Source organism: Hyla sarda, chromosome 12, assembly GCF_029499605.1.
Source record: "Hyla sarda isolate aHylSar1 chromosome 12, aHylSar1.hap1, whole genome shotgun sequence".
NCBI classification, from domain to species: domain Eukaryota; kingdom Metazoa; phylum Chordata; class Amphibia; order Anura; family Hylidae; genus Hyla; species Hyla sarda.
Genome location: NC_079200.1, coordinates 83,155,170 through 83,174,886, shown reverse-complemented (window position 1 = coordinate 83,174,886; position 19,717 = coordinate 83,155,170). Strand labels below are relative to the sequence as shown.

Genomic DNA, 19,717 nt, shown 5'->3' with positions numbered 1-19,717 from the left:
ACTCCCAGTATTGCCGGACAGACATTGACTGTCCAGGCATGTTGGGAGTTTTGCCACAGCTGGAGGCACCCTGTTTGGGAAACACTGGCATAGAATACCCCTATGTCCACCCCTATGCAAAACCCTAATTTAGGCCTCAAATGCGCATGGCGCTCTCTCACTTCGGAGCCCTGTCGTATTTCAAGGCAACATTTTAGGGTCACATATGGGGTATCGCCGTACTCGGGAGAAATTGCCTTACAGATTTTGGGGGACTTTTTCTCCTTTTACCCATTATGAAAAGGAACAGTTGGAGTCTACACCAGTATGTTAATGTATAAAAATAAAATTATTTACACTGACATGCAGGTATTGCCGCATACTTTACATTTTCACAAGAGGTAAATGGGAAAAAAAGATCCTAATTTTTTGGGACACAATTTAGCCAGAGTACGGAGATAACACATATGTGGGCGCAAAGTGCTCTGCGGGCGCACAACAAGACCCATAAGGTAGAGTGCACCATTTGAGGTGATTTGCACAGGGGTGTCACAGATGTTAAATGAAGAATAAGGACATTGGTATAATTGATGTGTTATAATTGGGTGCAAAAAGTGGTATTATTGTGAGATTAAAACTCTACATAATGAAGAAAAAAAAATCTAAAACTAATAACGAGGACACACTTACTGTTTAGGTGCAGATACGCTGCAGACAAAGCTCCTACTAAATAGAGCTGGCGGTGTAAATTTATGCTCTGAGGAGAACTCTAAATTTAAACGCAATTCAAGAAAGTAGCTGCACAAGAATGATAAATTTAAAGCAGCTGCGCCAAATTTAGACAACAAGCAGAGGGGTAAAAAACTTCTATTATACACTGGAAATGATACATGTCCCCCAATGAGTGCAGCTTTGGAGTATAATACAAGATATAACTCAGAATCCGTGCAGGGTAAGTAACATAATGTATGTACATCTCTTTAGCATAATACAGGATGTAACAGACATCCTCCCCTATCCAAAGGAGGGAAGTCTGATCGGGGGGAACACGCCCCCCCCCCCCCGCTGGGTTTCCAAGGAGATGTAAAGTCACAAGGGAACATGGCGTGATGTCAGCGTTTCCGAGACAGGAGCTGCACCTGGCGCAGAATGCTGGGTCCTGCACGGAGATCCCAGGGGGTCCCAGTAGCGAGACCCCCAAAATCAGACAAGATAAGATGTCTAAGGGCGGAATACCCCTTTAACCCCTTAAGGACCAGGCCATTTTACACCTTAGGACCAGAGCGTTTTTTGCACATCTGACCACTGTCACTTTAAACATTAATAACTCTGGAATGCTTTTAGTTATCAATCTGATTCCGAGATTGTTTTTTCGTGACATATTCTACTTTAACATAGTGGTAAAATTTTGTGGTAACTTGCATCCTTTCTTGGTGAAAAATCCCAAAATTTGATGAAAAATTTGAAAATTTTGCATTTTTCTAACTTTGAAGCTCTCTGCTTGTAAGGAAAATGGATATTCAAAATAAAAAATTTTTTTATTCACATATACAATATGTCTACTTTATGTTTGCATCATAAAATTGACGTGTTTTTACTTTTGGAAGACACCAGAGGGCTTCAAAGTTCAGCAGCAATTTTCCAATTTTTCACAAAATTTTGAACCTCGCTTTTTTTCAGAGACCAGTTCAGGTTTGAAGTGGATTTGAAGGGTCTTCCCATTAGAAATACCCCACAAATGACCCCATTATAAAAACTACACCCCCCAAAGTATTCAAAATGACAATCAGTAAGTGTTTTAACCCTTTAGGTGTTTCACAGGAATAGCAGAAAAGTGAAGGAGAAAATTCACAATCTTTATTTTTTACACTCGCATGTTCTTGTAAACCCAATTTTTGAATTTTTACAAGGGGTAAAAGGAGAAAATGTATACTTATATTTGTAGCCCAATTTCTCTCGAGTAAGCACATACCTCATATGTCTATGTAAAGTGTTCGGCGGGCGCAGTAGAGGGCTCAGAAGGGAAGGAGCGACAAGGGGATTTTGGAGAGTACGTTTTTCAGAAATGGTTTTTGGGGGGCATGTTGCATTTAGGAAGCCCCTATGGTGCCAGAACAGCAGAAATAACCCACATGGCATACCATTTTGGAAACTAGACCCCTTGGGGAACGTAACAAGGAATAAAGTGAGCCTTAATACCCCACAGATGTTTCACGACTTTTGCATATGTAAAAAAAATATTTTTTTTCCCACTAAAATGTGTGTTTCCCCCCAAATTTCACATTTTTGCAAGGGTTAATAGCAGAAAATACCCCCCAAAATTTGTAACTCCATCTCTTCTGAGTATGGAGGTACCCCATAAGTTGGCATGAAGTGCATTACGGGCGAACTACAATGCTCCGAAGAGAAGGAGTGATATTTGACTTTTTGAGAGCAAATTTTGCTCGGGGGGCATGTTGCATTTAGGAAGCCCCTATGCTGCCAGAACAGCAAAAAAAAAACACATGGCATACCATTTTGGAAACTAGACCCCTTGAGGAACGTAACAAGGAATAAAGTGAGCCTTAATACCCCACGCGGGTTTCACGACTTTTGCATATGTAAAAAAATATATATATTTTTTTCACTAAAATGTGTGTTTCCCCCCAAATTTCACATTTTTGCAAGGGTTAATAGCAGAAAATACCCCCCAAAATTTGTAACTCCATCTCTTCTGAGTATGGAGGTACCCCATAAGTGGACCTGAAGTGCACTACGTGCGAACTACAATGCTCAGAAGAGGAGGAGCACCATTGAGCTTTTGGAAAGAGAATTCGTTTGGAATGGTAGTCAGGGGCCATGTGCATTTACAAAGCCCCCCGTGGTGCCAGAACAGTGGACCCCCCCACATGTGACCCCATTTTGGAAACTACACCCCTCACAGAATTTAATAAGTGGTGCAGTGAGCATTTACACCCCACTGGCGTTTGACAAATCTTTGGGACAGTGGGCTGTGCAAATGGAAAATTACATTATTCATTTTCACGGATCACTGTTCCAAAAATCTGTCAGACACCTGTGGGGCGTAAATGCTCACTGTACCCCTTATTACATTACATGAGGGGTGTAGTTTCCAAAATGGGGTCACATATGGGGGGGGTCCATTGTTCTGGTACCATGGGGTCTTTGTAAACACAAGTGGCCTTCAATTCCGGAAAAATTTTCGCTTCAAAATCCCAATGGCGCTCCTCCTCTTCTGAGCATTATAGTGCACCCATAGAGCACTTTACATCCACATATGGGGTATGCTCTTACTCATAAGAAATTGGGTTACAAATTTTGGGGGGCTTTTTTTTAATTTTCCCTTGTGAAAATGAAAAATTTAGGGTGACACCAGCATTTTAGTGAAAAAAATATTTTTTTTTCACTTTCCCATCCAACTTTAATGAAAATTTGTCAAACACCTGTGGGGTGTTCAGGCTCACTATACCCCTTGTTACGTTCCGTGAGGGGTGTCGTTTCCAAAATGGGGTCACATGTCTGTATTTATTGTTTTGTGTTTATGTCAGAACCACTGTAAAATCAGCCACCCCTGTGCAAATCACCAATTTAGGCCTCAAATGTACATGGTGCGCTCTCACTCCTGAGCCTTGTTGTGCGCCCGCAGAGCATTTTACGCCCACATATGGGGTATCTCCGTACTCAGGAGAAATTGCGTTACAAATTTTGGGGGTCTTTTTTTCCTTTTACCTCCCGTGAAAATAAAAAGTAAAGGACAACACCAGCATGTTAGTGTAAAAAAAATTTTTTTTTTACACTAACAGGCTGGTGTAGACCCCAACTTTTCTTTTTCATAAGGGGTAAAAGGAAAAAAAGCCCCCAAAATTAGTAACGCAATTTCTCCCGAGTACGGAGATACCACATATGTGGCACTAAACTGTTTCCTTGAAATACGACAGGGCTCCAAAGTGAGAGAGCGCCATGCGCATTTGAGGACTAAATTAGGGATTGCACAGGGGTGGACATAGGGGTATTCTACGCCAGTGATTCCCAAACAGGGTGCCTCCAGCTGTTGCTAAACTCCCAGCATGCCTGGACAGTCAGTGGCTGTCCGGAAATGCTGGGAGTAGTTGTTTTGCAACAGCTGGAGGCTCTGTTTTGGAAACACTGCCGTACAATACGTTTTTTATTTTTTATTAGGGGGACAGTGTAAGGGGGTGTTTATGTAGTGTTTTACCCTTTATTATGTGTAAGTGTAGTGTAGTGTTTTTAGGGTACATTCACACTGGCGGGTTTACAGGGAATTTACCGCTAGGAGTTTGCGCTGCGGTGAAAAATTTGCCACAGCCCAAACTTGAAGCAGAAAACTTACTGTAAACCCGCCAGTGTGAATGTACCCTGTACGTTCACATGGGGGGGCAAACCTCCAGCTGTTTCAAAACTACAACTCGTAGCATGTACTGACAGACCGTGCATGCTGGGAGTTGTACTTTTGCAACAGCTGGAGGCACACTGGTTGGAAAACCTTCAGTTAGGTTCTGTTACCTAACTCAGTATTTTCCAACCAGTGTGCCTCCAGCTGTTGCAAAACTTCAACTCCCAGCATGTACTGATCGCCGAAAGGCATGCTGGGAGATGTAGTTATGCAACAGCTGGAGGGATCGCAACTACAACTCCCAGCATGCAGAGACAGCTGTTTGCTGTTCAGGCTTGCTGGGAGTTGCAGTTTTGCAACATCTGTAGAGCTATAGTTTAGAGACCACTGCATAGTGGTCTCCAAACTGTGGACCTCCAGATGTTGCAAAACTACAACTCCCAGCATGCCCAGACAGCAAACTGCTGTCTGGGCATGCTGGGAGTTGTAGTTTTGCAAGATCTGGATGTGCACAGTATAGAGATCACTTTGCAGTGGTCTCAAACTGTAGACCTCCAGCTGTTGCAAAACTGCAACTCCCAGCAAGCCTAAACAGCTCTCTGGGCATGCTGGGAGTTGTAGTTTTGCAACATCTGGAGGGTTACAGTTTAGAGACCACTATAGTTGTTGCTAAGTAACTTACCGGCTTCCGTTGGATCCAGGGAGCTGCGTCGCGGTCCTCTTCTTCCGCCGATCGTCGCCCGCTGCCGCCGCTGATCGTCGCCGCTGCCGTCGCCGATGGGTAAGTGGATCTTCGGCGCCGGTCCCTGTCGGTTTCCCCGTTCTGCCCCGCCTATTGTGGGAGGGCAGGACGGGGAAACCGAAAGTAAACCCCTCCGCCCCTGATCTGCTATTGGTGGTCGCGTCTAGACCACCAATAGCAGAGATAGGAGGGGTGGCAACTCTGCCACCTCACTCCTATCGCTACAGGGGGATCGTGGGTGTCTAGGACACCCGCGATCCCCCTTCTATTCCGGGTTACCGGGTCACCATAGACCCGTATGACCCGGAATCGGCGCAAATCGCAAGTGTGAATTCACTTGCGATTTGCGCCGATCGCCGACATGGGGGGGTCTAATGACCCCCCTGGGCATTTGCGCGGGGTGCCTGCTGATAGATATCAGCAGTCACCCCGGCGCGATCCCCGCCCGGCGCGCGGCGGGGACCGAAATTCCCACGGGCGTACAGGTACGCCCTTGGTCCTTAAGTACCAGGGAGCAAAGGCGTACCTGTACGCCCTTGGTCCTTAAGGGGTTAAACTTGGAGAGTTGCTGGTAGAAATGGATCTGGGTGTACTTGTAGATCATAGACTACAAAATAACATACAATGTCAAGCAGACTACCGCTTTATAAAGCATTGGTACTGTCTCACCTAGAATATGCTGTTCAATGTTTGGCACAGGTTCATAAAAGGGGCGTTCTGGAGTGTGAAATGGTATAGAGACGTGAAACTACACTAATAAGTGGCATGGAACATCTTAGCTATGAGGAAAGATGACAATAATTAAGTTTCCTTAGTCTTTAGAAGAGACATTTAAGGGGGGATATGATTCTTATATAAATGGCCCATACAAAAAATATGGGGAAAAACTGTTCCAGGTAAAAAAAAAAATATCAATAGACAAGGGGGCAATCCCTCTATCTGGAGAAAAAAAGATTTAGTCTCCAGAGGCAAAACGCCTTATTTACCACTTGAACTGTGAATTTATGGAACCGTGTTCCTCAGAAACTGGTCACAGCAGGAACAGTTGTAAGCTTCAAAACAGGGTTAGATACATTCCTATAACAAAACAGCATTAAAGGGGTACTCCGGTGGAAAACTTTTTAATTTTTTTTTTATCAACTGGTGACAGAAAGTTAAACAGATTTATAAATTACTTCTATTTAAAAATCTTAATCCTTCCAGTACTTATTAGCTGCTGAATACTACAGAGGAAATTATTTTCTTTTTGGAACACAGAGCTCTCTGCTGACATAACGAGCACAGTGCTCTCTGTCTAGTTTAAGAACTGTCCAGAGTAGGAGAAAATCCCCATAGCAAACATATGCTGCTCTGGACAGTTCCTAAAATGGACAGAGATGTCAGCAGAGAGCACTGTGCTTGTGATGTCAGCAGAGAGCTCTGTGTTCCAAAAAGAAAATAATTTCCTCTGTAGTATTCAGCAGCTAATAAGTACTGGAAGGATTAAGATTTTTTAATAGAAGTAATTTACAAATCTGTTTAACTTTCTGGCACCAGTTGATTTAAAAAAGAAAAAGTTTTCCACCGGAGTACCCCTTTAATGCTTATGCAGGAATATAGAACACCCCTCCCCTTCACTCACCCATACCTCTTCCCTTCACCGCCTTGGTTGAACTTGATGAACATGTGTCTTTTTTCAACCGTACTAACTACTGTAAGTAACTATGTAACCCAGGATCAGTACAGGATAAGAAATATATCTACACAATGACAGGGATTGTCTTAACGAGATACAATTGGGGTAAGAAATCCATGCATATCGTAGAACACATTTAAAGTATAAGCCTTAGCCCAGAACTTCTCTTCTTGGTTGGCTGGGTGTAGACTACAGAATTTCCGAGCATAATTACTCTCGGAAGTTCTGATGAAGCAAAATGCCATTGCTGCCAATGGGATTCTGCTGCACAGTGCACACTATGTTAAACAATGAAATTTCACCACCAAAAAAATACATTGAGATATATGGGGATCAGCAATGTCCACTGGGTCCTAGTGCCAACTGATTCAGTCAACAACAGCATCCTGCGGAATCTCCAGCTGAAATATTCCTGGCCGGAGATTCCGTAGTCTGCACCCCGCCTAACTTATGTACTCTCCAATCTTTGAGTAATAACAGAGAATCACATTTGGAAGGCTTCACTTTCCATTACTTTTATGTTCTTTCTATTAGCCAACAGATATATTTTTCATTGTCACCTTCTAACCAGTTGGCATCCATCCAGATAAATCTGAGAGTGTATAAAACTAAATGGGCTCCTGAATTTGCACTCTGTATGTGCATTATGTATGTTATAAGATCACAATGGTTCTGGCATAGACTTTAGCCCTTTATTCACTACTGCATGGTGTTCAGGCTCTCCATTTTTACTTTATTTTACATAAGGAATGTGCGTTTAGGTGACCAGCTTTGGTGTAAAAATATTGACAGAGGTTGAATCATTGGCAGGGATTCTGTGGTCGTAATCTCAGAGATTGGAAGCGTGGTTAAATAATTCCTTGTGAAATGCAGCTAAATGAACGATTCCAACCCGCGTGGGATGCTATTTCAGTGTTTTCCAACCAGTCTGCCTTCAGCTTTTTCAAAACTAGAACTCTAAGCATGGGAGTTGTAGTTTTACAACTAATTGCTGCAGTTTTGTGATGTGGCTTTTGACTACACAACTTTTTAGTGTAAAACACATTAAATGGGCACTGTTACTTTAAAAAAAAAAAAAAACTGTTGACATGTTATAGAGATGATCACGTTATAGAGATGATTAATAGAATGAGCCAGTAGAAGAGCTGTAGAAAATGCACCAAAGGGAAGAAAACTGATGCAAGAACTGATCCTATTAATTTGAACGGGACATAAGGGAGACAAAATTACAATGGAAGTCTATGGGATTGTCTCAGTCAGCAGTGCATCTCTCCCAGTCTGTCAGTCTGAGGAATGATAGTTTTTTCTCCGAAAAAACACGTTCATGTTGGACAAATAAATTTCATGTTTGTTATTTTATCTGGTCTGTATTGTTGGGTCCCTCCATCTTGCCCAATCTAGAGACGCCATTTTTTTACTTACTTTTTATCTCCAATTCTTCCCTAAATGTGCCATAAAAGATATATATGTATATGATAGGGACATGGTGATGTAGGCTGGAGGGGCTGGTCAGAGGTGATGACATCACTCGGGGAGTGGGGCTTGAGTTTAAGAACAAGATCCAGCCAAGCCTTCTCACACAGCAGAGAATGATTGGTTGTCTTGGGAGAGAAGGAGGAGCCAAAGAGCTGGAAACAACATTTCACTGACAACGAGAGGACTACACAACTTCCTGTCAGGGGTGAATCATGCAAAAACATGCTGAAGCAAGTAAAATTTATGATAACACTATATTAGTAATGTTATATATCTTGGGGTGATAATCTTATTTAAATACAATTTTCTGACACTGTAAGATGTCTCATCCTAAAAATTACTGAAAAAAATATCCTGTGGATAGAGGATATGCTTTAGCTCGCTGGACGGTGTCTGAACGCTGGTACCCACCACCACCTGTATGGGGCACCGGCTCTCTCTTAGAGTAGTGGGTTACGACCCTTACCCGAAGTTGGGGCTGCCACGCCCCCTTGATATGTTTCTATAGGAGAGCCATCTGGCTATTTTTGGCTCAGCCCATAGAGATATATGGAGGTTGTGGCCCTTGCTGTAGGCTGCCGCTCATGACCTGCCGCTCCAGGGGAGAGCTAAGGCCCCGGGCAGGAAATCTAAAACTTCCTGTGGATAGGGGATACGTTTTTCAGTAATTTTTAGGATGAGACCTCTCCTTTAACCCCTTAACGACGCAGGACGTATATTTACGTCCTGCGCCGACTCCCGCGATATGAAGCGGGATCGCGCCGCGATCCCGCATCATATCGCGTCGGTCCCGGCGCTCATCAACGGCCGGGACCCACGGCTAATACCACACATGGCCGATCGCGGCGATGTGCGGTATTAACCCTTTAGAAGTGGCAGTCAAAGCTGACCGCCGCTTCTAAAGTGAAAGTGAAAGTGACCCGGCTGCTCAGTCGGGCGGTGAAATCGCGGCGTCCCGAACAGCTGACAGGACACCGGGAGGGCCCTTACCTGCCTCCTCGGTGTCCGATCGGCGAATGACTGCTCCGTGCCTGAGATCCAGGCAAGGCAGGAGCAGTCAAGCGCCGATAACACTGATCACAGGCGTGTTAATACACGCCTGTGATCAGGATGAGAGATCAGTGTGTGCAGTGTTATAGGTCCCTATGGGAGCTATAACACTGCAAAAAAAATGTAAAAAAAAAGTGTTAATAAAGGTCATTTAACCCCTTCCCTAATAAAAGTTTGAATCACCCCCCTTTTCCCATAAAAAAAAATAAAACAGTGTAAAAAAAAATAAAAATAAACATATGTAGTATCGCCGTGTGCGTAAATGTCCGAACTATAAAAAAAATATCATTAATTAAACCGCACATTCAATGGCGTACGCGCAAAAAAATTCCAAAGTCAAAAAAAGCGTATTTTTGGTCACTTTTTATACCATTAAAAAATGAATAAAAAGTGATCAAAAAGTCCGATCAAAACAAAAATCATACCGATAAAAACTTCAGCCCTGTACGTGGAAAAATAAAAAAGTTATAGGGGTCAGAAGATGACATTTTTAAACGTATAAATTTTCCTGCATGTAGTTATGATTTTTTCCAGAAGTGCGACAAAATCAAACCTATATAAGTAGGGTATCATTTTAACGGTATGGACCTACAGAATAATGATAAGGTGTAATTTTTACCGAAATATGCACTGCGTAGAAATGGAAGCCCCCAAAAGTTACAAAATGGCGTTTTTTCTTCGATTTTGTCGCACAATGATTTTTTTCTGTTTCGCCGTACATTTTTCGGTAAAATGACTAATGTCACTGCAAAGTAGAATTGGCGACACAAAAAATAAGCCATAATATGGATTTTTAGGTGGAAAATTGAAAGGGTTATGATTTTTAAAAGGTAAGGAGGAAAAAACGAAAGTGCAAAAACGGAAAAACCCTGAGTCCTTAAGGGGTTAATGAAGCATGCACTCTTTCTGATAAGCCACTCCCCTGAGCAGGTGAGACACATTTTACTATTCCTTTTGGTGCACTATGCATAAAACAAATGTATTGTGATTTATATGCTGTACAATTCTGGTGCAGGAATAGTAAATTTGGGCTTCCAGCACAGCCAAGAACCGTGTTTCAAAGCTGTAACTATTCCTGGTTAAACTTGCAGTTTTATTCCATACAGCACAATGCTGGAGTGTGTGAACTTAGCCTGACTGATTATTATCCCCTGAAATTAAAATCTGAAGATTCTTATTGAATGATGGCAAGCAGAGATATTGAAAGCACTGGGGAATTAAAGGGGTATTCCAGCAAAAACTTTTTATATATTTACTTCTACGCTGGACAATTCCCGAGACACGTGTCATCAGAGAGCACTTAGACAGAAAAGAACAACTCAACTTCAGCAGCTCATAAGTACTGAAAGGATTAAGATTTTTTAATAGAAGTAATTTACAAATCTGTTTAACTTTCTGGAGCCATTTGATATATATTAAAAAGGTTTTTTCCTGGATAACCCCTTTAATACAGATGATATATTGTCCTAAATGTGCAGAGCAGTGTACGGCAACACACAGGTGGTGATGATAATAATAAGATATTTATTATTATGTAATAATATGTAAAACTGTTGTGACAATTTTTGCATTTTGTGCTAGGAGAATAAGCTGACACAGACCCAGTAACTGCAGCTGATCCTTTTTGGCACTGGCCGAGCTGATGATTGGTGTCTCCTGGCAGCAGGTATAAAGCTGACACCTCACCTTTATTGCTTGAGACATAATTTACAAGTAGCCATGCAGAGACATAAACAGCTGCGGACTGGAAAACAAAGCGACGGAGGCCTTCACATGCCTGATCCCAGCTAAGCCTCCACGTCTTGTATCCCTCTGAGCCGAGTGGCTTTCATGCAGTGTCACTACTCATTTTAAAAGCATCAGGCAAACTAATAAAACACCTCGCTCTGATACCTGTGAACAGGAACCCCTAAACCTCTGTATTTTGTTTCTGTCCTTTGCATCCACCTGGAGAACCCTTCTGGGTAAAGTAACACAGCTGCCGACTCTTTTTCAGTTATCACTGAAAAAGCTGCTCTTGTCGGGGTCTATCATCATTGGAGTTAGTGCTTTGTATCTAAATCTGTGAATAATATTAAATGTTTTCTATTATCTCCTGTGCAGATAACTATCCTGATTTACCATCATTCCAGTGTATGATTGGTGCTTTGTATCTAAATCTGTGGATAAAAATCTACTACACAGAGAACTATCCTGATCTCATTGAATCACATCCCCTCCCCTTCATCCATCTCCTTTCCTCCTTGGTTGAACTTGATGGATATGTGTCTTTTTTTTTAAGCGTACTAATGTAAATATTATCATTCCATCATATGTGATAGCCTGGGGGGGGGTGTAGGGTATGGGGAGTGTAGCTGTGCGGTAATCAAAGGGTGCTTGTTAACCCTTGCTATTCGTGATGCCAGGGTGTGGGCTCCTTAATAAAGCTTTTCCTACCGCCGCCCTTCCCAGGAACGATAGGGAGGTAGATGATAATAGGTTTGAGGTAGGGAATAATAGATTGTCCACAACCGGAGAGCTTCTGTAAACAGTGTTAACATTTACTGAAGATTTTCTGTACACTTCATTAACATAACAGTCTCTTAGCATAACAACAGCTTTCCCTTGGAGATTGACAATGGTTGGGAATTTAGCATTCAGAGTCTTTTAGTCTATTGCGCTATTCCACTGGATTTAGGGGAATTAGTTGCGGTCCAGTAGTCACGCTAGCATTAGCAGGAATTTAGATTTGAACTCACAATTTTGGTTCTGCTGAGGCCGTAGGTTTTGAGGCCTAGCATGTCTTTGAAAGTTGCGTAGCACACCATCCTGTTAGTCCGGCATCCACGAGAGCAGCAACCCAAGAGAGCGATAATTGGACACAGCTCCCTTATATGGGCTGGACTAACGCTAATTGGTCTATAATGATGTCAATCACCATTACAGAGATTTGTGGGTTGTGGGCCGATGGAGGAGCAGTGTAGATGGTAACTGCAGAAGGTCCTTCTGCAGTTACCATCTCCACTGCTCCTTCATCGGCCATCACTGGATCATCTCTGACTATGCATACAGCCCCCAATTGTCCCCTGATGAACGGGGGGCGTGAAACGCGTTGGACAACCCTAGTTAACATCCACATTGCATAAGTATAATCTTGATCTACATCTATATCCAATTGTGATTCTCCATGTATTCACACCTATATTTTAGGTTTGTTTTGTACTCTATCTCCTGCTTTACAAGACTTATGTGATTTGAATAGCTGGGTTTTCAAGTTGTTCTATCTATAACTGGCCCAAATTGTTCCTGTCAGTTTGTAATATCACAGGTTACTGTACAGGTGGTGTGACAGTGACTTTGGCTGTTCATTTCACAATGATCATGACTGTCAGGAACACTTTGCAACTATGTGTAGTCCTCTGTTTTGACCTTGACTGCCAGTAACACCTTGATAATAAACAATACATTGCTGCATTGTTCACACAATTTTTTAGCATCATGATTTGATTTCTCTTATGTGAAGGCAGGATTGTGAATTTTGGTCAGACAGGGTCTCATTTGGAGATATAGCTATATATCTAATCAGGGTATCTAACACTCTCACATTATCAGCCCTGTTAATATAGCTGTTATAACTAGATAGGGGCATCCATCCCTGTCCCTCTAGCTATGCAGGGCACCCCAGTGAGACAGAGAGTTTTTTCCTAATTGTTCATATTGCACGGCATTTAGGTGACTAAACAGGCTATGTTCCGGTGCGGGGCCGCCTAGGATTAGGTATATAGTTGGGGATTAACAGGGAAAGTGATAGGTAGCGGCCTACCATCTCCATCGGCCTATTACCTCCCTAGGACCTTTCCCCCATCTATCCCTACCTATATCCCCTCCTTTATTTTAGGAGTTGTGGTTTATATTCTAATTACTGACCGATTGTGGCTGTTGACAGGGATAACAATATATTCTGTAAAGATTACAATCATCTATGAGCTGACTCTGACCCTTATTGGGTCCCTATTGTCACTTCATAGTAAGATATTTCCTTTTGATTTATCATGTTGGATTTTTGATATTTGATGGTTTCGGGGGTTGCATTCCCCAGATTTTTAGTGCAAATTATTAAAAGTTAAGTATTAGTGTTTTTTTGGGTGACTTCTACTTTTGTGCACTAATAGAAATTGAGTCCTTCGGTGATATCATCACTATAGGTAGCATTAATTTGCACCTGTGAGGCCGGCAACATATCAGCCAACTTGGGTGGGGTTTATAGCCTTTCTCCCACCTCCCATTGTATGTGTGCCCAGCCACACTGGAGGTAACCCGGGAGCAGTCTGTGAGCCGGACTTAATGCTGCCTTAATTGCCCACTTTCTCCTGATTTGCCCATACGGCACAGGGCACAGGCAGGTTTAGTGTTAGGTCCCGTGCCACATGAGAAACCTTGGCATTTGGTGTGCGGACTCAGGTATGTCCTTCATCTAAGGATATACTGGCTAATGTCTCAATTTTAACATCATTGTTGAGGGTTAGCCAATGTCATTGTTTATATCTACAACAGTAGTGCACTTAAATTCCTGTATTGTATTATTCTAAGTGTTATACATCCACACCTTTTTATCTGGTGTAGGATGCCATTGTGGTACTTGTAGTCTGCTGCAGGCATCATCCATTGTATGCATTTTATGCTGGGTATCACCCTTAGCACTGGACCACAAGGGCAGGATCTGCTCCTCCAATATATATGCACAACTGCATTAGGGGTTGAGCACCTCCTGCCATTTGAGGCCACATCTTTGTTGTTTTTGGTATCACAAGCACCCAGGCAAACTAGCAGTCTCTGAAACGGTTTTATTTCTAGTATGTCCTTTTTTGTACTGGTGCATAAAATTACACTGCATATTCAAGAGCTCCACAGCAATGCAACACACATTATTCTGCAGCATATGAGTGTATCACAGATCTCCACAGCAATACAACACACATTACTGTGCAGCATATGAGTGTATAACAGAGCTCCACAGCAATACAACACACATTACTCTGCAGCCTATGAGTATATCATAGAGCTCCACAGCAATACAACACCCATTACTCTGCAGCCTATGAGTATATCACAGAGCTCCACAGCAATACAACACACATTACTCTGCAGCCTATGAGTATATCACAGAGCTCCACAGCAATACAACACACATTACTCTGCAGCCTATGAGTATATCACAGAGCTCCACAGCAATACAACACACATTACTCTGCAGCCTATGAGTATATCACAGAGCTCCACAACAATACAACACACATTACTCTGCAGCCTATCAGTATATCACAGAGCTCCACAGCAATACAACACACATTACTCTGCAGCCTATGAGTATATCACAGAGCTCAGTAGAAATACAATTCACATTTTGCTGCATCATATCAGTATCACAGAGCTCCACAGCAGCACAATTCAGTAATATGCAAAACGGGGGAGGGGTGAGGGTGGGGGGATTATGCAATATTGGACTGCTCCAAGGGTGATAGGGGGGCTGTACTGGGGTGGTATAGGCAGTAACAGTAGAATGTTTCCAAATATAAAAAATTTTAATATATATTTAAGCTTAATTCTTGGCCCTCATCCTGAACTCACCACCTGTCTTGTACTGACTGCTGTTCTTGTCTAACTTAAATTAAAGCAGCTCTCAGGACAGATGGTTATGTAGGCCAGGTATTTAGGTAATTAGGTAGCCAGGTATGTAGATAGTTAGATAGCAAGGTATGTAGGTAGGTAGTTAGGCAACCAGGTATAAAGTTAGGTAGCCAGGTAGGTAGTTAGGCCGCCAGTTAGCTCAGACAGGTTCTCAGCTGTATGTGCGTGAGCCATGCATACAGCTGAAAGCAGCATTGGCCTACCTGGAGATCTGGGACAAGTGTCCTATATCCGCAGTGGCGAGTGCGGTCAGTCTGCCCCAGCCTGCCTTTTAGAATTCTTCTTGGGGCGGCAATTTGCCTCTCCTGTGAAGGTGCCGCCTGGGTCCAATGGACCCAGCGGGACCCATTGTAGGGCCGGCCCTGGGTCAATTGGGGATCCGGTAGTTTACCAGAGGAAAAAAATAGTGCATGCACTATTTTTTCCTGTACTAAACTCCTGTCATTACCATGCACTTGCCGATGAAGCGTCATATAACGGAGCCCAACAGTAATGTAAAAGAGGCCTAACAAATAACTATTCAGGTATACCATCATCCCAGAGTGTAGTCTGTACTTTGAATTAAAATTTCTGCAGATAATAATGATTATTGAGGAGGAACCCCAGTGCTTAGCATTGTCTCACAATGTCTGGTACAGATACAAATACCTTACTATCCTGGTCTTCTGTTGCATACATTTTTTAAGATTACATAGCCAATCTAACTCAAAATAATCATTTTGCATTGCCTTCATCATAGCTATAAAAGTAAATGTTTGTGTAGTAACTCACAAGTTTCTGGTATTGTGGACAAAAATGCATCCTGGATTCATTTGTTTGACTTTTAGATTGCAGTAATGTGGAAGTTGCAACACATTAGATCCGTTTCCTGAGATTCGCTTTGTCCCTAACAAAAGAGTCAGTTTAGTTTTTGTATCTAGTGTTTATTAGTTCTGTGTATTTTAATCTTGGTGTTCAGAATTGTAGGTTTTTGAATGTTTATGTATCCTGACTTGTTGCCAACCTCGTACTGTTCCATTTGTTGTTTTGACCTTGATGCCCCTGCACCATTGTAGGGAGGCTGTGCAAGTTGGCAGGGAAAGAGGTTCAGGGTCAGTTTAGGGCTATTTCTTCATTGCCCTATGTAACGTTTATGTGAAGCATACTTGACGCTTCATTACAATAGCTAGTCTCAATGCAGGCAGCAGATTTGGGGTCAAAGTTGCCATGTAGCCCTAATCTTACTGTATTTATATTAATGGTGAAGTGTAACTGGGGTAAAGGGGCTCTTGAGGTATTTCCCCTTGGAGTTGGGTGTCAGCCACACTGCCTAAACCAGGGTATTTAAATACAGGACCAGGGCAGCAAACTGGACCTTGGCTGGGTGGAAGAAGACCAGACAATGGCTCCAACTGTGCCAGAGAAGATACAGAATATACAGGATTTACAGAATGCGGATGGTGGTGTTGACAGCAATGTGGGGAAGATACTTTGAGTAATGCAGCCTTAAGCCTGGGCCTGTAAATTCAAGGGATCACAAACATTAGAAAATAATTTTAACTAAATGGCCCAAATCTAGTTCTAAAGAATGTTAGTGCAGTGAAACACAAAGTGTAACTGAATGTTGAAGTTTACATTACACGTATTACAATGCTTTAAAAGGACTGTCCAAAAGATAGCTGCTTTCTTGCAATTAGAGTTCCACCCCTTTCCAAAAGTTGTATCTGGTATTGCAGTGCAGCCCATTCACTTCCTTGGAGCTGAGTTGCAATACAGCACATAACCAGAGGCCAAGTGTGGTGCTGTTTTAGGAAGTTAGCCACCATATTTTTATAATGTAGTATATCCCCTGGAAAAGTACATGGCAGTGCCACTCTGTGTACAGTCCATAAACTGTAATATCATAACAGGGACTCATATCATGCATGGTGTGTGTAGAAGGATGTGTTGTGTAGGAGCACCAGTTTAGGATTTTTGTCAGAAGGATTAAGAAGAGCCGAGGTATGTGCTTTCAAATCATCCAAGTGCAAAAAGTGTGAAGAAAGGTCCATTATTTGGTTTGGGGGAAGGGATTGATGTGTCTTGTGTCCATCTTGAATCCAGAGTTAGTTTACATTCCCCTGGGCCAGGGAGAGGTCAGTGGCAGTGCTCACTAACATTTAATTAAAGATGGAGACTCAGCGCCCGAGCTGTAGGAGGACTCTGGGACTCTGCAGTGACTGACAACCACTACACGTCAAACACCTCTTGCCCCAAAATTCCTGCCTCGGTGCATTGTGGAATTGTGAGAGACAGAACTAATAAACCCTCCTTCCTGGAAATCCATGGGGTCCCTTTAAGGTTGAGGGCACCCTGGTGCTTCCAGCGCCGTGCAAAGATGGGGCTGCAGTTTATGGAGGTGAGAGGAGAACAAGGAGGGAATCAAGAATGATAGATTTAATTTCAGAGACGCAGAACAGAAAAAATATATTTAAGAATGTTCCATTGAAGTATCTGAGATGTTACCTATCTAATGTCCTCCATTTTAAGCCATCATCTCAGCAGAAAAGTCATATTATCATAAAGGTTCCCAGGACACAGAGAATCCAAATCCAGGTGGAAGAGGTGAACAGTTCTGACCCCAAGGAGGCCACAGTATGAGGGATTGGTACCACTAACCAGGTGGATGTGTCTGTGGACTTCTGTGATTCACCACTGTAGTAGTCCTAGTCAGGGCTGGATTAAGAGCATCATGAGCCTGGTGGTGAAAATTTTGATGGACCTTTTTATTGAAATATATGAAAATGCAACACAAAACCTGTTTTTAACACAAATGATCCTGAATGGCAGATATACAATTCAGGTTAGAAATTAGGTTAGAAATTGTCACCTACCTTTTCAGTGCTCCTGAATGCCATTTCTGCTTATAGGCACATCTGTATATAATATCTGAGCAATTATAAGCAGATATGCCATTCAGGAGCATGTAAAAACTAGTTAAGAAATTGTTACTTAGCTTTTCCATGTTCCTGAATGGCATATGTGTTTATAATAGCTCAGCTCATGCTTGGTGGTACCTCTTTGGGGCAAACTCTGGATCTGTCAGACCTCATGATGACCGCCGCTGGTACCTCACCTCAGTTTGCAGTAAAATGTAAAATTTTGCGGGCTCAGAATGCAAAAGCAGAACCAATGCTGCTCTTTACAGCAGGGGGTGGGGAACGTCAGGATATCCAGCCCGAGCTGTCCACGTGACCCAGGGCCATAAGTTATGGAACAGGGCCAGCCAGGGTCGGTTTTAGACTTAGTGTGGCCCTGGGCAAAATTAAAAGTGGGGCCCAAAAAATATGGTCAGTCATTATACAAAGACTACCATTACCAACAAATACTAGTCTAAGAAGAGAAGGCTAGGCAGACACCACTGAGACAAATGAATGGCCACACACTTCAAATGAATTATAACATTGAAAAATGTTTCTAGGTGTGCACATTTAAACAAAAGAACTTGTACCAAAAATATGACTAAAAAAGAAAAGCAAATGTAACTCACTCATTAAAATGCCAAATCTTTTTTGTTGCTTAGGTTAAAACATGTTCGTAAGCAGAGTGTCCGTGTTCCGCATAAAAGCTGGCTGACCTGCTAGGAGAGTCTTATGAATCATTCTGCAATTTGCCCTCAAACCACAACTTGCCTTTGCAGAATCAGCCAAATAAACATTTTAGGCTCTGCACTTTAACTGAACCTTCCCCATCTTTTCCAAGTCTTCATAAATTTCCGACACATTCAGCTCAAAATGGTAATAATGTGCCCCATGATCTCCCATACAGTACAGTACCCACTTTTGTGCTTCATACAGTGAGTGTGTAGGTAGATCCCTCCATTAGGTAGGTTCCCCCCCTATTAAGTAGGTAGGAAGGTACCCGTCAATAAGTTTGTGAGTAGGTTTTCCCCAGGTTACCCAGGCAGCTGTGGCACTGACGCTCCGTGTCCCCGCTCATCACTGCTACTTCCTGGTTTCTGGTAATATTATGGAGACGACGCCCAAGTTCCCATTCATCCAATCACTGACTGAGGCAGGACAGCCAGTGATTGGCTGAGCAGGCAGTTCCTGTTGGGATGAAACATCGGTAGCAGTGATGAGCTAGGACCATTATTACAGCAGCTGTGGGGGATTGTGAGAGATGAGTATGGATTATATTTTTATGCCACCCTGAGCCATATATAAAAAAATGTATGCCAGGATAACTACTTTAATTAAGTAAGTCACCCCCATTAAGTAGGTAGTCCTCCCTTCAGGTAGGTATGTCCCTTTATTAGGTAGATCCCTCATCAAGTAGGGCTCCCCAGTAGATAAAGTAGGCCAAGTAGGCCAAGCATGTCCCCCCCCCAAGTTGGTAGGCAGGTAGGGCTCCTCCAGTATGTACACAGGACCCCAGATAGATATGTCCTTCATCAGGTAGGGCTCCCCAGTAGGTAGACAGAGCACCAGACAGATATGCCCCACTTCTGGTAGGGCTCCCCCATTAGGTAGATAGGCAGGTAGGGTTCCCAATTAAATAACTGTACCCCTTAAGTAGATAGGTAGGCCCCTGGTGGTAGACAGATCCTCTCATTATGTAGTAAGTAGTCCCCGAGTTTGACCACATTTGTAATAAAAATAAACTTAAACCTCCCAGCTTGCAGCAGGGACTTCCTTATGCTCTGTCCTGATGGAGGTACACACTATAAGTGACATCCTGCGCAGCTCACTATACAGCTGCGGCCTATAGGAGTTTAGTGACGGGCCAAAACTGATTACCCCATCATGTGTTTCAG

The 19,717-nt window shown here is 42.7% G+C and overlaps 1 long non-coding RNA gene across 1 annotated transcript in view; it reads right to left on the bottom strand.

The window, feature by feature from the left end:
* The window catches only part of LOC130297015 (uncharacterized), a 75,972-nt gene extending 57,024 nt beyond the window's left edge, over nt 1-18,948 (bottom strand). The window contains exon 1 of the long non-coding RNA XR_008849368.1: nt 18,861-18,948. This is a non-coding gene — a long non-coding RNA (uncharacterized LOC130297015). The remainder of the gene's footprint in view (nt 1-18,860) is intronic.
* Between the last annotated feature and the right edge of the window lie 769 nt (nt 18,949-19,717).